This window comes from Falco cherrug, chromosome 14 (genome assembly GCF_023634085.1).
Source record: "Falco cherrug isolate bFalChe1 chromosome 14, bFalChe1.pri, whole genome shotgun sequence".
Classification (NCBI taxonomy): domain Eukaryota; kingdom Metazoa; phylum Chordata; class Aves; order Falconiformes; family Falconidae; genus Falco; species Falco cherrug.
Genome location: NC_073710.1, coordinates 19,302,478 through 19,319,673, shown reverse-complemented (window position 1 = coordinate 19,319,673; position 17,196 = coordinate 19,302,478). Strand labels below are relative to the sequence as shown.

General features: G+C 40.8%; 1 protein-coding gene across 17 annotated transcripts in view; it reads right to left on the bottom strand.

The window, feature by feature from the left end:
* Positions 1-17,196, bottom strand: part of KLHL36 (kelch like family member 36) — a 97,890-nt gene that overhangs the window by 56,368 nt on the left and 24,326 nt on the right. For 3 of the 17 annotated variants that reach the window (XM_055726970.1, XM_055726979.1, XM_055726981.1), the window contains exon 3: positions 12,070-12,149. The exons of the other annotated variants lie outside the window; for them this stretch is intronic. The gene's annotated coding sequence lies outside the window, so the exon portion shown is untranslated. The remainder of the gene's footprint in view (positions 1-12,069; positions 12,150-17,196) is intronic. 17 annotated transcript variants of the gene reach the window in all.

Sequence of the window (17,196 nt, the reverse complement as noted above, 5' to 3'; positions counted from 1 at the left end):
CAAAATCTGTGAGGACAAGGTCTTCCACAACCTGATCTAACTCAAAAATTAGCTCTGCTTTGAGCAGGAGTGTGGAACGCATGGCCTGCAGAGGTCCCTTCTAACTTCAGTTTCTCCATAAGGCCATAATTCCAAATTTGCTTTATTCTGAAGTGAAAAAAAAACCAACACAAAAAGTTGTGATGCTTCTAGAAAAGCAAATTATTTTTTTACAAACACAAACTGCTTTGTGCTCATTTCGATTCAAGACTTGTACATGTGCAAGAAGCTGTAGAAATTGTGTCTAAACAGTGACACATTTCTTTTATTGTTATTTCTTTAGAAAGTAATAAATTAAAAAAAATAAACAATTCAGCTTGTCTTTTTTAAAATTTTTTAATTTTTTTTTAATTTCTTTTCTTCAGAGTTACATTGAATTGACGCATTCCTGGAGGTTTTCATTTTGCAAAAGCAGCGTGTTCCAAGGAATTTGTGCCCCATAGGAAAATTATCTACTTGCATCCGGTAATTGTTCTATTTTTCACTTTGAAAAGACCTCAGTTTGATCAGTTCAGCTTTCCTATGCTGGTTTACATTTACTTCCAACAGGAAGACATGTCTGTCAACAACTGAGTATTCTGCTAGTAATTGGAAACCTGATCCAACATGCAATATATTTTTCTTTTTCTAGCACATTGCAAGAATGGAAAAAGGGCATTTTGGACAAATTAGAAGAATTAATATGAATGTGTTTCACATACTAGGCATTGTTGAATTGCCATGGCAATTATCTCCATGGAGATTTCTAAAATACCAGTTCCTGGGTACAATGGTAAATGTTTCCACTGTTGATCAGAGACTTATCTGGAGACCCCCGAATTTGTCAGTAATATGTGTATCTTAGGGGCCCTGGGTTTCAAAGAAAGTAGATTTAGCTTGGATGCAGTTGTTCAAAGTTCAGTTTAATTCACTTTCACTGTTTTCACTCAGCATGAAAATTTCAGTTATTCCATTTACTTTAGTCAAAAGAAGATGACAAGAAATGGGGTGGCTCAGAATTCCCGCAGCTGTATTTAGTGTAAATATATAAAAAAAATACTGAAGACCAAGAATGTATAAAAACTGTATAAAACACAGACTTTGAAATTGTAATTTGCAGACACCTGAGATTCCAAGGACTACTTCTAAGGGATCCACGAAACACTACTAAGAAAAACAATCTTGTTGTTTGAAGGCTTGGTTCAGGGACCATACAGCTAATAGAAAGCCTACAGCTCAACAAATAGCTGAAAACCTCTTCATGGAATAGATTTGCAGCTAAGTATGTGAGTAGTGTATGTCTCATTTCTGTGAACAATGATTTATTTCACAACAATCAGTCAAGGAGGGAGTCACACCAGTGTGGGAAGAAGCCAGCTCCTATTCTATTTTTGCTGCTGCCAGTAAGCTATTGTCTGACCTGGGGCATGTTGCTTCCCTTTTCTGTGCCTCTGTCCCTCCCCAGCCTCCCTGAGTCTTGCCTTTCCCAATATAATTTTTCCAGGCTAGGGGGTTGCATCTTATTGTGTATTTATATAAGGCTTAACACAACAGAGCCTCACTCCTGACTAGAATCTTAACCGCTTGAACGTTTCTGTAATCTTTCCTATCACAATAATCCTATCCAGTTGTTTTGCTTAAAAAAAGAAACAAATCTTAATAGGGATTATTTACATGCCCAGGTAGCATTATCTTTTTTTTTTTTTTTTTTCCCCTGCCTCTCTGATTTTGCTTTTGTACCAGGAATGCATCCACTCTAGGAGTTCTGCAATTTTTGTGGACCCCAAGAAATGGAACTAGCATCTTTCCTTACACGCTTTCATTCTGTTTGCTTTCAGAGAGGTTTTTTTATTAAAAAAAGAGTGAGCAATAATAACTATCTGACTGGAGACTTTGCCTGGCAGCAGAACAAAACAGCCTGCGTGGTTCAGAGCATCCGTGCTCCGACATGGGAAAGTCCTGTCTCTGTGGGTTTGTTGCAGAGGGTAAGGCCCTGGGGCTGTGTTATTCTGTGCGCTATGTATACAAGCGTGCAAGAAAACAATGAGAATTATCACTAATGAATTAATGACCGTTTTCCCCTTTCAGCACACATTATATTTAACAGCTATAAAGACAAAACAGCTGTACCAAAGGGTGAATAACGCCATAGTTCAGAAAGGCCTCTGTCCCTAAATACATCAGTCAGAGCCTTCAGATTTGTAACGCTGTAAACATCCCGGTGCACTCTGTCGGGGATGACCTGCAGGAGAGCTACAACAAACTGCTTCGATACTCTACGGCTCACGACCGACTGAGCTCACTGTGAAATGACTCCTTCTGGGAAGCCTCTCCCTTGTTTACTGCAATTCCTTATTTTCTGGAAGAGACTGCAGGATGATTCTGGCTATTGAGAATGTGACCTCAGACGTCTTAATTATTATTTCTATAACCAGGAGGATTTAGCAGCAGGGTCAAGCGGCCACAAAGAAATGTCCCCAGTTAGTGTGAAATGTTCACCTGGCACCTGTGTCACACCAGCAAGTTTACTCCTATGAGTCAAAGTACCCAAATGGAAATGGGTGATAAAAGTTAGTTACACAATAACGCCTCACAGAGAAAAGGTGTTTTGATGAAATACTGAAAAGAAATGCATGGATGACTTTAGGCCAAAAAGAAAAAAAAAAAAAAAGAAAAAAAAAATCCAGAAAAACTCAAGCAAATTTCCAATTGGGTATTAATTCTTTTTCTCAATAGGAACTCAGTTTGGAATGGCTATGTGCTTTACGTGAAAGTAAAATTTATTTCCTTCAACTCAGGTCCTATTAGCCAAAGGAATTTATTAAATTAATCACCTTGATTTGCTAAGCTTTTCCTTGCTGCAACGAAGTATTTAAACTACTTCAGGTTTGACTGCTTCAGTCGTTTACTACCAGCAAATGTTCGGCAGGGGCCAGCTTAGGAAATCTTCATGTGATGGACTGGGGAGGAACAGCTCTCCTTTCCAGCCACAGCTGGAATGTGTCACAGCTGCTTTCTCATCTGGCAATATCTCGTTGAACTCCTAAGCCTTTCCAGTGCTTAAGGAAGAATTCTTTGCAGTGATTTGCCCCTGCAGCTTTGCTCACTTCCCTGATGAAAGGACCAGGAGAAATGGCTGCCCTGATCTTCTCAGGGTGCCTCTGGAAAAAGCACTGTTTCTTTTTTCAAGTGTCTTCCCACGCTTCTGGACTGGGGCCCTGGTTCTGTGATCATTAATACCAGACCTCTGCGCTGCTGATCTGCCAGAAATACATATTTGATGTGGATCAGACACCGGCACATGATTGTATTGCTGGTGAAGTAGCTGGAGTGCTGAACATGGTGTTTATGCTAATTTCCCCCTGCCTAGAAGAGGGCAGACTACTTTTGATAGTCAAAACATTGGAGCAGTAGCTGCAGAAGATGCCTCATCTAGAAGTGAGACTTCTGGCCCAACGTAAACCTGTTATTATTTTTTAATACATTTGAATGGGCAAGTTTGCTTACTCTGGAGCAGTGCTCTGCGTGATGTGATTACGTGTCATGACTTTTCTGATCCAACACAAGGAGCCCTTAAGCTGGATTTGTTGTATTGTTGAATCATGACCTCAGGGATTTGTAAGAGAAATGAGCTGCAGCCAAGTGCCAAACGTTTTAAGGCAAGTTACAAGCAGAATCTTAGCTATACTGAAGTCAACAGTAAAACTCTGTATTCTTTTTTTGGGACAAAAGCACTTGATAGCTGAAACATGAACTTTCTGTAGGAACATATGGACCAGGTTCAGCGTGGCTTGAATTTCTGGCTTGAGTCTCCAAGGGGATGAATATTTAGCTCTCTCAGTGATGGAGAGCCCACCCCACCCTTCATCTGGGACGGGGGCTGGAGCAGACTCATACTGGGATCCTGAGCATCCTAAACATTTTCCCACTCACCTTCTTCACTGACAAAGCCACTCTGCAGTATTTCTGCCCCACTACTGCAATTTATGGCTTCCATGTTTACCCTGACTCGAGCATTAGCTAGGGAACAGTAAAATGATCTTTACTTTGGAGAAGGTGTTTAAGCCTCGCTATCTCTCATAGATGTCTTTCCAGCCAGTGACTAAGTAGTCTGAGCTGGATAAAAACCATTTCTCCCCTGTGTCTCTCAGATTCTTTTCCTAGACATTTTGAAAAGCCCAAGATCCATTTACTGCAGAATGGAAATATTTTGGAAGAGAAAATATAATGTGGCTTATATATAACTGCAGAATGTGGAAAGTACCCCCACTCAGATCCAATCACAGCTTTCAAAAACACAAACATCCTTAGCAAATTTTCCAGCTGAGTTACTTCTTAATGTTACTTTGATTAAAACACAGATTTTCTTTCAACCAATAAAAGATCTTGAGCTAGAAAATGCTTTGCATTAGTAGAGTGTACTCGTTCACTCAAAGACAAGTTAATTACAGAATACAGCGTAGAAAACCTTTGCCGACTTGAAGGAGACTTTTACAAAAAGAAGAAAAAAAAAAGAATAGGTGTTGTCTTTTTAAACTAAATTGCTTGTTACAGGGGATGGTACTTTATTCAACATGAAACAAAGCTTAAGATGAAATGAGGAAGTAAAAGAGAAAACAACACTGAGAAGACACTGGGAGAAAAAGAAGAAGAAACATACTAAGCAAAATTAAAAGACAACAATGAGTATTTTTTACTGTATTCTTCAAAAGGGTCCAGGGGGACTATGGTAACATCGAGAGATGCAAGAAGGAAGAGGACAGAACTGAATTGTGCTTAGTACTCTGCTGGTTTAAGGGAATTTCTGCTAAAGTTGCAGCAACTAAGTCAGAGCTGGGCTCTGATTTATACCAAGAAAAGGAAGTTCTTAACCAAAACAACTCTATGCAGCTACCACAGACTGCCTTGCAATTGTGCTTGGGAGCAAGGCAAAACCAAGGCCAAGCCTGAACAGACCAGGCTGAGCCTTGCTTTCAACTCAGAAAATCTTCATGCAGAACATATAATTTCAAAAGCTAGTTTTAAATACTAGGCTGATATAATTCTGATCTCTGTGGATTCCTTCCAGATTATATATGTGAATATTAATTATGTAAATAAATTTATCACAGATGCAATTGCATTAATTACACATGGTCATGAATATATAAATATATGTCATGCCAAAGGCCAGGGAGAGGCCTCACTGAGATTCAAAACAAGACCTTCTGGTCCAGTTTTAGTATGACAACAGCCTCTTTAATAAGATCTCTGGAGAAGTCTTTCTGCAGATTAGAGCTATTGGTTCCAGTACAGGACCATTCAGAACTGGAAAGTATTCCCAGGCTTGACCTCTCAGGTCTGAAAACATGGCATCACTAATGGAATTCATCCAGAGAAGAAAAGATAAAAATTGCAAGATAACTTTTCCATAGCCATGTGTACAATGCATACTTGCAAAGAGTCCAATCATTTTCAAGGTCATTCTCTTTAATTTTGAGCATACAATCCACCTCAAGAAAGATACAGGATCTGAAAAATCTGTGCATGAATTCAGTTCGATATAATGAATACCAGGTTGTCATCTCTGTTTCCTGACATTGCTTGTACAGATAGAAAATTATAACATTACAGTTAATAATTATGTTATCAAAAGCATTGGATAGAGTGAGCTAGTTGGATACCTGCACTTCGCTCTCTTACTGCTCTTCCCTCATTCAACCTTGCATTTATCCAATATCTGAAAAATGAATAGCATATGAACCAAGCACCACTTCACATTTGATATTCCTCCAAAGCTCGGTTTTGTTTGATTCATTTTGTAATATACCTTCAGCTCTAGGTCAGACAACCTGTGGTAACGACAGCTTTTTAGAGTCATTTCAGCATCTCACATAAAAAGGGATTTAAGTCCCTGCTTCTCACAGTACATCACTTTTATTGTCTGTATGGCAGGTCTGGACATGCCTGAATTCTCTGCCTATCAGCCAGCCACACTCTAAACCACTGCTTGATCATAAGTAACAAACAAAACCATTCCTGTAAGTATCTGGAGATTTATGGATGGAGGTCTAGGAGTGCAGTGGACTTATGTTTGGTTTTTTTTTTTCAGCGAATCAGTACATAGTTTATGGTCTAATCACCACACAGACACAACACTCCCAAAGCCTTTCCAAGGTGCATGCATTTTATGCATTTGGACTGTCCCGTGTTTTGTAATGATGAGCTCTGAGAGAACCACTGAACACTAATTTCCACATGTTTTCATGGCTGTAAAAGATTAATATATAATCCTATAATCCAAGTGATGGACAACACCAGTAGATGCATTTGCCTATTTAAGCTTCACAAATCAGGAAAGTCTTCATAATTAATACTCTGAAAACAACAAAATGATTCAAAGATGTTGTTGAAGGTGTAATTTAGTTTAATGAACCATCATTACAACATAAAACCTAGCTTGGCTCAGAAATTATTGCCAATTTGCGCCTAAGTCTAGACTTTCCTTGTGCCTATGTTGGCAAGGTGATACATAGGTACAGGCTTGAGGCAACTTGGAGAGATTTTCCTGCTGGAGAAGGGCAGGCCCATGCTCCGCACTAACGCATGCCCAAGGGGGCTTTTATTTGCTTCAGTTGCAGTGGTACTGTGGGACATCAGCTCTTTCCATAAGGACCCTGGTGTATCCCACAAGGATAGAAGAAGCCTTTCCTTTTTTTTTTTTTTTTTTTCCTCCAAGATCCAACTTTTTCTAAAGGAATCCTGTGCAAGAGCAAACTACCCAGCGTATATGGACTCTAACCTAAAGCACTGAGGTTCCTTACCAAGACAGTGCTCAGATGTTTGACATCTCAGAGTTCACCTACTAAAAATTTATCCAAGAGCTGGTGACAGAATAGGGCTTTCAAAGCCAGTCTGGCATCAGCTGGGATGTGCTGGCCAGCCAGACATAAAACCAACCATGCCTTAACTGGTGCCAGCGTTCACATCAGTATGTAGGATACTGGGGTGGATGTAATGCCAGCCGTGTTTACATACTCCCTTCACTCGTCACTGCTTAACAATGCCTGACTAGCAGCTTTACAGAATGCCTTTGGGACGTTCTTATATCTGAGTGGTGCCACAGAAAAGCACTGTTGAGTACATCTTGTATAGCATCAAAGTCAGAGTAGAACTGAGGAAACAGCACTTTAATCCTAATTTGACACATTACTACATTCAAACAGGACAGCAAAAAAATTCTTGCCCTCTTTTTCCACAACCTGCCAAGAGTAAATTAGTATTCAGTGCTCTCTGAAGGAGGAATGCTTTTCTTGTGCTGTACCACTTAAAAAATGGTTCTTCAGAAAGTGTTTCTAAGCATGCAGGGAATAGCTGAAGATCTTGAAAGAAAGGAGTGCATTCAAACCAGCACTTGGCTCTTACAAAGATTTTAGCTTTCTATGACCCCAGTCCTCCTATTCTTCTATAATTACCATCCAAAAAGAAATATTTTCATCCAGCTGGCCTCTCTTGTAACAAAATAAGCCAGGATCTTTGTGAGAGGTACTGTGTTAATTTGTAAACTGGGCACTTCTCTGGGATTCGGGTGCTCCTAGCTTTAATTTATTCCTTCATGTGACATTTATTCTCAGCACAGTGACACTGGCAAGTCACAGAAGGGCTGCAGCAGCCCTGGGTCTGGCCAGGGCAAGGTAGGCAGCTACCAAGGAGAGCTGTGAGCCCGCTGCCCTGGTGGAGGGACTCAAATAGCCACTGCAAGGGGCTGGAGGGAGGGTGGTTTTCTCTGCACCAGCTATTGCCAGTCCCACCGTCATGCTGGCAATGAAAGCATGAGCCCTCCTCCCCAGGATCTCAGCTCAGCTCGTCGTATAGTTCTGTCCTTTCATCGAACAAGGGCCTCCGCAGCTAGACCATATTTGCAGAGTGGTGAAATTCACTTTTGCCTACTAGAAGCCTCGGATAGATCCAAGTTCCAGCTCATTTCCATCACTTTGATTTAGCTTGACATCAGGTCTTTAATTCCCCTTAAGCTTTGAGTTCGTCTACAAAATTAAATAATTTACTTATCTGTTACTGATCATTTTCTTATTTTCCTTCCCTAGGAGATAAGTGAGATAGTATCTGTAAGCACTTTGAAGATGTAAAAGTGCTTATTACTGTATTTGGGAAGTCAACAGAATTACAAAGTTACAGCATACAAGTACTTAAAATAAAAGCCCCAGGCACCACCTCCTGCCTCACCAACACTGCTGGATGCTGGGTCCTTCTGACCCTGAATTACATACTACTGTTTATCACACCGCACAAACGGCACCAGTTGTCCAGATGAGGAAAAAAAGAGGCAGCATCTAATTCAGGATCTCATTTCATTCCTAAAGACATTTTCTGGGATCCAAAGCTTTATTTTCCCTGAAGAAGAAAAGGATTTTTAGATCACCAGTTTCTGGCCTTGCATATGTAAGTAAAAGCTCTGGTTTCATGAATAGGATGTCATGGCCTACAAATTACAGCATGATTCAGGATGCTGCTTCACATGCCATTCATCTGTCCCCTCTGCAAGACTATTAATTGCTGGGAGCTAGACAGGGCAGACTGCTGGCACTTGGTACTTAAATTTAATATGTTAGTGCCTGGGACTCAACATCCTGAGGGAATGGAAAGGAGGTGGAAGGTGGAGCCTTTCCAAATTTAGGTCAGAAAGAGTCATAAGGACACAGTATCCAACAGATGGATTTCCCTGTTCTCCAGTCTACAGTAATTGAAGAATTATTGTACAATTAGTGACAAAATAATATAGAGCAGAAAATAGATTCAGGGTAGATGTTAAAACTGAGGAGGGGATATTGAAGGTGGCGAAAACGTGCACCGTGATGCCACTTGGTTTATGTCCTTTTGTCTCCCAGATACAATCAACCTTGGGGGAAGGAATATACTCTGGAACTGGGGTCTTGCCTTCACTCAGCAGCTTTTGCAGCCAGGCCTTTGAGGGCTCCTGTAATACAAAACCTCAGTCACCTGAACTGTATTGACCTCCCTGTATATTTTAAAACCTTTTTTTCTTCTTAGAGGTCTCCCTCTTGACAAGTCTGAAGAGAATTCTGGAAAAGCCATCTTGGTAAGGTTTCAGTCAAACCAACCAGAAAAACATCGAAGCCTCAATTAGAACTGTTTTTCGTTGCTCATATGTGACATGTCTTGCTGACTTTTCAGTGAATCTGTTGACCCTGGTCACCGTGACACTTTAATTTCCCCAAACAGCAAGGAGAAATCAACAACTGAAGGGCCTCAGCTGCAAAGTTTTCCAGTGCTGTGCAGTGAGGTTGTGGCTAAATTGTTTATCTCTGAGAGCCACTGGAGTGCCAGGTTCATCTCCCAATTCACATTGCAACAACATCCAGAATGTGTCAATTCACCTCAGAACTTAATAAACCAACACACGTTTCAGTTGTAGGAGCTAACAAGTATCAGGACCCTTTTCTAAATCCCAGAGAAGTGCTGAAAATATAGCAAAGGAACAGCAATGTCTGCAGAACTTCAAGTCAGGTATTTTGTACCTCATTCACAAAGCTCACAGAGCTTTTCTACAGTATTAACTGTCTCCAGGGTGCTTTGTGCTTCTCTGACGCAAACCCAAGTCTGCTCAGCTAACGCTTTTACAATCCAAAGAACCTATTTTATTGGAATTTTTTTGGCCACTTGAAGTCATGTTTTGAAACTGCTCTTACAAACGAGCCCTCTGAACTGATGTGAAAAACTCAAGTGTCTTTCAGAGAAATACCCTGACAGTCAGCTGCTGCTGTGGAAGAAACGACCGTGAACCTAGAACAGGAAGCAACAAGATCTCTTTAGCCCCTTTTTTGCATCTAAACAGGAAATTGCACGAGCACGGTTTAAGGAACAAAGTAGAGAGCTCTGAGATCTGAACTTTGCTCAACCTGAGAGATGGTGGGACTAAGTTTACATTCTTGGTTTTCAGCAGCTTGGAGGAGTATGCATGAAACAGGTTGTCCATTGATCTTAAACACAAGGACCTGACCAGCAATTCAGCACCTTGTCTACGTGCAAGAGAAGCAAAAGAATTCAACAAGAATAGAAAAAGCGTTGGTTTTAATTCTAGATCAGTGATAAGGAATAAGGGGAACAGTTCTTTTAATGTGCTGTCTCTATGGTAACTGCGAACAGGGCACTCACTACATGTATTTGCTCACTGCTTTTTGCATTGCACAGGAAACGCACATATCTTCTCTATGAACTCCAGAATACATTGATTTTATTGACTAATCACACAAAAGATCAGAAGATGGCAAAAAATGGAATTAAATTATGTAATTTCAGATGTCAATATCAGAGCCAGACAGGCTCAAACTCCCTATTTTAACTAACCAATTTTTTGTCAGTGAGAAAGTAATGAGTGGGAGGGAAATACTCCCTTCAGTGAAAGTCTTGACCTTTGTAGGCAGGAGAATATTATTATTTTTTGTCTGTGCCAGAGCTGTGTCTTTCTCTTTCCTATGCCCACTGTGTCTCAAGCACAGATGTAAGAGGGTGGTGTAGATTTTGTTTCTCTGAACAACAATTTCTTCCAGGCAGTATACAAAGGCAGAGTGCCTTTTGCTAGATATATCTGCAGCTCCTCAGTAAGGTTGAGTGCATAGTGTGATAGGACCACATGACAAGCTTTGAGGGGGTGGATGGGACAGCCTCCCTTTAAAGCATCTTTTCTGGAAGCACAGAACATGAAACAGGCATTCATATTGGAGCTTTCACTGGATCTTTCTGAAATTCATGGAACTCATCTGGACTTTCATAGCCTCTAGATCTGGCCCTAAGGGAACAGGTATATCAGCTTCTCAGCACTTTGGCTCTTTTTCCTGACCCAAGCGTGGTATTTCACATGATTTCAGACTAACAGAGATGGAGGGAGAGAGTGAGAACAAAATCATAGATAAAGGCGGTGATACAGATATCCCTGTAAGGATAAAAGGAAGGAAATTGCTAAGAATGACAAGAACCTCTTTGGCTCTGTCTAACTTTTGGAGACAAAGTACGTGACCTGGGATATCTCCAGAACGATCAGGAAGAACTCTTCAGTCTAAAAAACTTGTTATTTTCTTACTCTGTGAATGTCAGTCATTTTGCTGTGGCTGAAGCACATTCCAGCACAAAGCAAGCCTCAGCATATAAAAATGCTCTTTTTACTGTGAGGTAAATTGAGGTAAGCACTGAGTGGCTCCAATTCCATTAACTACTCTCCCTATACGCTTATGTACCATAGGGTAGTGCTACAAAGTTTAATAGTGAACATCTGTGTGACAAGCTTTCAGCTCATCAAAGATAAAAGGCTGGAGAAAGACAGCGTTATTGTGGCAATGGTTATTATCATTAGCCATTTATCAATGATGTAGTCCTGAAAATGGTACTGTGAGAATTTTCTTCTCTATCAGACTCAGTAGTGGCAGTAACACTGTGGGCTTTCAACCATGGTTTTGTTACATACTTCAGTATGCACTTCCCATTAAAGAAAGTCTCTCTTCTTTGTCAGCGCCTCTCAGAAACTATTGCCTCTCTCATGCTGCTAGCGTCATTTCAAGTATCTGTTTACACAGAGTAAGGGGCTTTACGCCACATGTACCCTGGGAGACCAAAGGTCTTCTGTCTCTAAAGCTTCCCAAGACTGAAGGATGAATATAACCCAAAACCAAAAAGGAGCAAAAAACGATAATGCTAAGAAACAGACCGACTTCGAGGCAGATTAATTTGCAAGGGGGTTTCCTACTTGGAAATTCCTACTTTCCTACAGGGAAATACAAACCAATTAACCTCCTTAATTTACTTGCATCCTGAAACCAGCAATAAAACCACCTTGGAAGCCAATTGAAAGTGATTGTACAATCTCTTCTCAGTTCTCGTAATGTCTCTGGAAAACATCACAGTGACTCTGCTCTGGGTTCAGACACTCAGAGAATGGCTGCAGTAACACAGCACAGTAACTACCAAGTCCTCTCCAAAGTCCCAGGAGTGCTTTATTCAAGATACTTAGCTACAGACTGCAATTATTCTTGTACTTACTGTAAGTAAGAATAGAATGTCCTTGTTTCAAGGAATCAGTGGCCTCAACTGGCTCCAGCATTCACAACTTGCACAACTTGCTAGTGACAGAGAGAAATAAATGTGATGTTAAAATATTTTGGATGAACGTCATCCATGTTTAATGCATCAGGGAGTGATCTGGCACACTTTGTGCATCTCTTTGCTTGACTGTTTAAAACAGCAACTGTGCCTGTATCCAAGTGAAGAACAAGATTTATATAGTCAAACATCTATAATTCATGGATTTTACTGCACTAATGAAAATGCAATGGCTTCGTGGCTGCGACCTGCCATAAACCAGTGAGTTTTTACTGTGAATGGCTGCAGCTCACTTTAGGTATTACACTAAAAGGAGTGACAGTGGGAATGTCAGCATGGCTGGGGCAATGATGAGACCAGATTTTTGCCAGCTTCCTCTTGGCAGTGGCTTTGTGCTATTTCCTGGTTCCACTGCCAGGCCTTGTCCTTTCTACTCATGGCTCCATCCTCTACTCTTATTTTACCTACTGACACTACACGTTTCCACTGCAGAGCTTTTTCATACCCTACTGCTACATCCTTTAGCAGCCGCAGCTTTTCTCTTCCTCTCTAGTGACCCTCCTACTTCCTGTCCCATCCTTCAAATCCGGGGTTTTGACACTGATTTCCCTTCTGCTCCCTTCCTACACAAATTTCTTTGTTTCCTGTACTTATCCTGAAATGCAGGTCCCACCTTGTTGTTTTCCTGTGCTTGCCTGACTGGTGAAGGCAGCCTGCCCACATATGTGCCAGGAGCTCAGGTCATATGAAAGATCTAACAAATCACAGCATGTGAAAAAGGATGGGTAAGGTCCAAGCAACAGCTGAAGGATGAGGTTTAGTAAAATGTTTTTGATAAAGCCACCAAATGGACAGCACAACAGTGAAGGTAAGTGCATATTTCACACTTGGAGCAGAAATCAAGATGTGGAAGAAAGTCTAGCAAATTTAGCTAATGTTGATTCAGCTGATATCCCCAGGGTGATCCACTAGATCTGCTTTATCCTTTTACAGTTTCCTCAGGCCACTGCCTCATCTTGGAGTCTTCATAAAAAAAAAAACAAACCAAACAAACACACACAACTCCCCCCCACCCCAAACCAAACAGGGTTCATCTGTATGTATGGTTTTTTTTAGCCTGTGCTCTGTGTATTGGTCTGTGCCAAGTGCTCCTGGAGGACATGTAGTTCCAGGAACCACTGGTGTATTTCAGGTACTGGCTGACCAGCTGGAAGCAGGAAGAACAAGCTGGAAATGTCCAGGTGAAGTCCTCATAACATTGTTTGGCAGAATTATGAGCATCCATTCTCCAAAGCCTGTGATAAATGCCAAGAAAACCTGAAGTTGTAGGACTGCCTATTGAAGTGCCTAAAATGACCACATCACAGAGCATATGTATGCTAAAATATCAGATTTAATCTAATACATATCTGATATATATGTATAAAAATATTTTTAAGTAGACACTGTAAAATGTAAATAAAATTTACTAATTCCTCCCCCGCTTTATTCCTAAAGGGATTTTAAAGTTTATGAACATACCATAACATACCCAAGATACAGTGTATACCCAGTGATACATAGCTAACTCTGAGGAAACACAGAAAGCCTTTGAGTGCACATAAGAGCAATTGCTGTTTTAGGATGTCAGACCAAGAATAGTATCCATTTGAAACACCAAGAAGAATTTAGGTCAGGAGAACATAATTACCCAAGTTGGAGTTTGTCCAGGTTACCTGGATTACTACTGCTAAAAAAAGCAGAATGGACCATGAGTTAACACAAGTGATTAGGATCTGTGTTTAGCAAAGGTTTTTAAAGATACTAACATGAATTAAACATCCTATTCCAACCAATTTTCACATGAGTTCTGCATTCATTTTATTAAAATCTCTCCTCTATGCTGTGGCATTCAGTTGCTGCTTTCTGGTTAGTCACAGCAGTAAATGTAATTTATTTTTCTCCAAAGTTTAAATGCAAAAAATTACACATTACTGAGGCTAGACGTCTCTTTTTGCATTTTTTTGCGGGGGGGGGGGGGGGCTCTGTGTGGTCTCAGTCCTGCAAGGAACCTCCAGGTTGAACAGGATTAAGGGCTCTCCTTCCTATGAGCCCTAAATTGGCATCTCTAGCTCTAAACCTATTAGAAAGTCAACCAGTTCCCCAAAACCTACTACAGCATGCATCTGTAAAGCATAATGTATTTCCAAATGTAGGTTAAGAGGCTAAACTGGGTAGCAGTCTTTGCACAACAGGTGATTTGGTAGGACATCCCTGTGCACAGTTTGCCTGTGTGCTCATGCCAACTCGGGCGGGCTGACCTGCTTTATTATAGTCACAGACCAACACTGCTCTTTGCCTTTCAAAGAAATTAAAAATAACGAATCCCTCATTCCCAGAACAATAGTTATTGCTAAAGGAAACAGAGGCAGACTTGGGCATGTTCAGGGCTGAATAATTCCTGACAATTTTCCTTTCTGTGCTAGCCTGTCCCTTGCAGACCTATTTGCTATATATTTGCTGACTCACAAATCCTTCCATGTGGCAGACTTAAAAGACTTTATTATAAATACACTAATAATCTGAGCTGTCGCTACTGCTAGCTGCTAAGCTCCTGCTTGGGGCACTGGCAATAGTGAGTTCTTACATTCCTTTATTTTACATGAGGGAGACTTAAACTGGATGGATTTGTTATCGGACATCTACCCTGTAGGATTCTACAGCTACTTATTCCTACTTCCACTTTCTGGGGAAGGGATGGATTGCTTTGGTTATTTTGCTTGCAGAGAGTAAAAAAGCAGCTAATATATCCTCCTTTGTGTGAACTGTGTTATTCAGCAAGGACTGTTGCAGTTATTTATTCCGGAGGGCTCTTATACTTAACACAAGGGCCCAGGGAACACATATCTATGTCTGTGCAGCTTGTCAAGAGGCAGAGCAGTCATTTCTCCATGCCTTTTAACACGTGCAATGAGAACACGACTGTACAAGCTGCCTTGTGTCCTGGAGAGAGACCACAACTTCAGATCGGGAAGAAGGCTGTGACCGGAGCTTTGCCATAACCAGGGGAAAAGGAAGTCATGCTAAGCCTCTAGCCAGCAAAAGTTCATTACCAACTGTTACCTCTGCGAGGCTTCGCTGCCCACCCCTCAGCCTTTCTCCACTCCTTCCAGCTCCTCAGCCTAGAGGCTAGCAGAGTAGAATAGCTCCCCCATTCATATTTTCATTCTGTGATGGTAATCAAGTAGGCAATCATACATATGCCAGGATTGACACTGGCAGGAATCATGAAATTAGAACCACTCCCCAAGCCCTCACACTTCACTTCTGTTGAGACCCAGAGCATTATTAATCCCCTAACAGGAATTCAATTGAATTCTGTTCATATAGCCAGGGAAAATGCATGTGCAAATTAGACTTTTGCCCCTAATTTGCACATGTACCTGAGTTTTAAACATCATGCCCAAGATCCCCTTGGGAAAATGGGTCAAAATTCAACGACAAAATATTCTGCCGGTACAAAGGATTTTTTCTGCAAAACCTCTGCTTTCTTTGAGAACACATTGATCTTCATGCGTTAGCATGTTAAAAAGTACCCAAAACATGAAATACTTTAATGTGGTTGAATTATTCCACTTTGGCTTTATGCCCAGGGAATATTGTGGCATTTTGTACATACAATTCTCTCGCGCATTTTCATTCAGAAGTAATAGGATTGATACTATAATTGTTGCTGGACTGCTATGCTCTGCAAACATTTGCTGTGTTGCATGTTTGAGATAGAGGGGGGTAATCACTCGTGAATGATTTCTGTGGGAGAGTCTTCATGCTGCATCAGTCATTTCATATGCACTGTGATTTATTCATTGTCAGAAATATCATTTGAAAGACTACAGCTGCTCAGACCTGGTATGAAAACAAAAAGGAGATCTACCCACAGCGGGCACCAAGGGCACTGCGGAACCTACGTCACTATTTAAAGAATACATTCATAAAATGCAATCATATAGGAATATGTGACTAAATACTATACATTCTGTTCTTTAAAGCTCAATCAGACAATAACAATATAATCCCTCACATCACCTCTACTTTCTTTTTGTATTTAGCAGTTCCTCAGGTTGTTCCTATTCCCTTTTGGCCTGATCTGCTACTTTTGCATCAAAAACAATATTTAAAAAAATGGTGATCTCTTTTCGTTACATCAAGTAAGACAGAGACAATCAAAGCCAGATTTGTCTGGAAGCTTACTCAGGCATGTTCTTTAGAGAACTGGCAAAGTCTTTTTGGCTGAATTTTCCCTATTTCCTGCTTCAGCTGCTGTGATGCAGGAAATCCCCCCACCCATACAGCTGGTTTCCCTTTCAGCCAAAGGATGCAAGTGTCATTCCATCTGTAAGTTATGCACACCACATCCATTTGTGTAAAATCTTGGATGGACTCAGAGGGAGTTGTTTCAGCAAACAGTCAGAATCAGCTGAGATAAATCAGGGAAATTCAGGTTCATACCGATAAAGGTCCTCCAGTTTCTGTCAATTGATAATCTTGTGGTAAATTCTAAGCAGGTAGCAGAAGGGTGAACTGGGTAACCATGGAGCCATTGCTAACATCCAATGTGACTCAGAGCAAACAGAGGATAAGTTTTTCTCATAAGTAGAGAAAATGTTAGCTGTGTAGGAATTCCTTCTGTCCCCCAGGGGTAAGGATGTGAAGGTCAGTGGCTTGAACAGAATTGCTTTTCACATTTCAGTTTGAGAGGGAAAGATGGTTCTGAAGCACACTCAGCATATAGAGAATAAAATACAATGAGAAATTCCCCTGAGCTATCCTGCTGCATTGTGGGCAACCGAAGGAATTCCCCAAATCTCCTGTCCAACACAAAGCTCATGCAATGGGCAGAGCTTTGTGTAAAACTGTTGTTTGCATAATTAGGGTACGGATAGAAAAATGAAAGGTTTGATTTTGCCACTGTAAACAGATACCCAAGATGGGACCAAGCAAGCAGCTAGAAAGACAAAACTATCACAGTCCAAGAAGTAGCCTAATAAATTCCCATCCATGGAAGCTCACAGTACTCTTCTAAGCTGA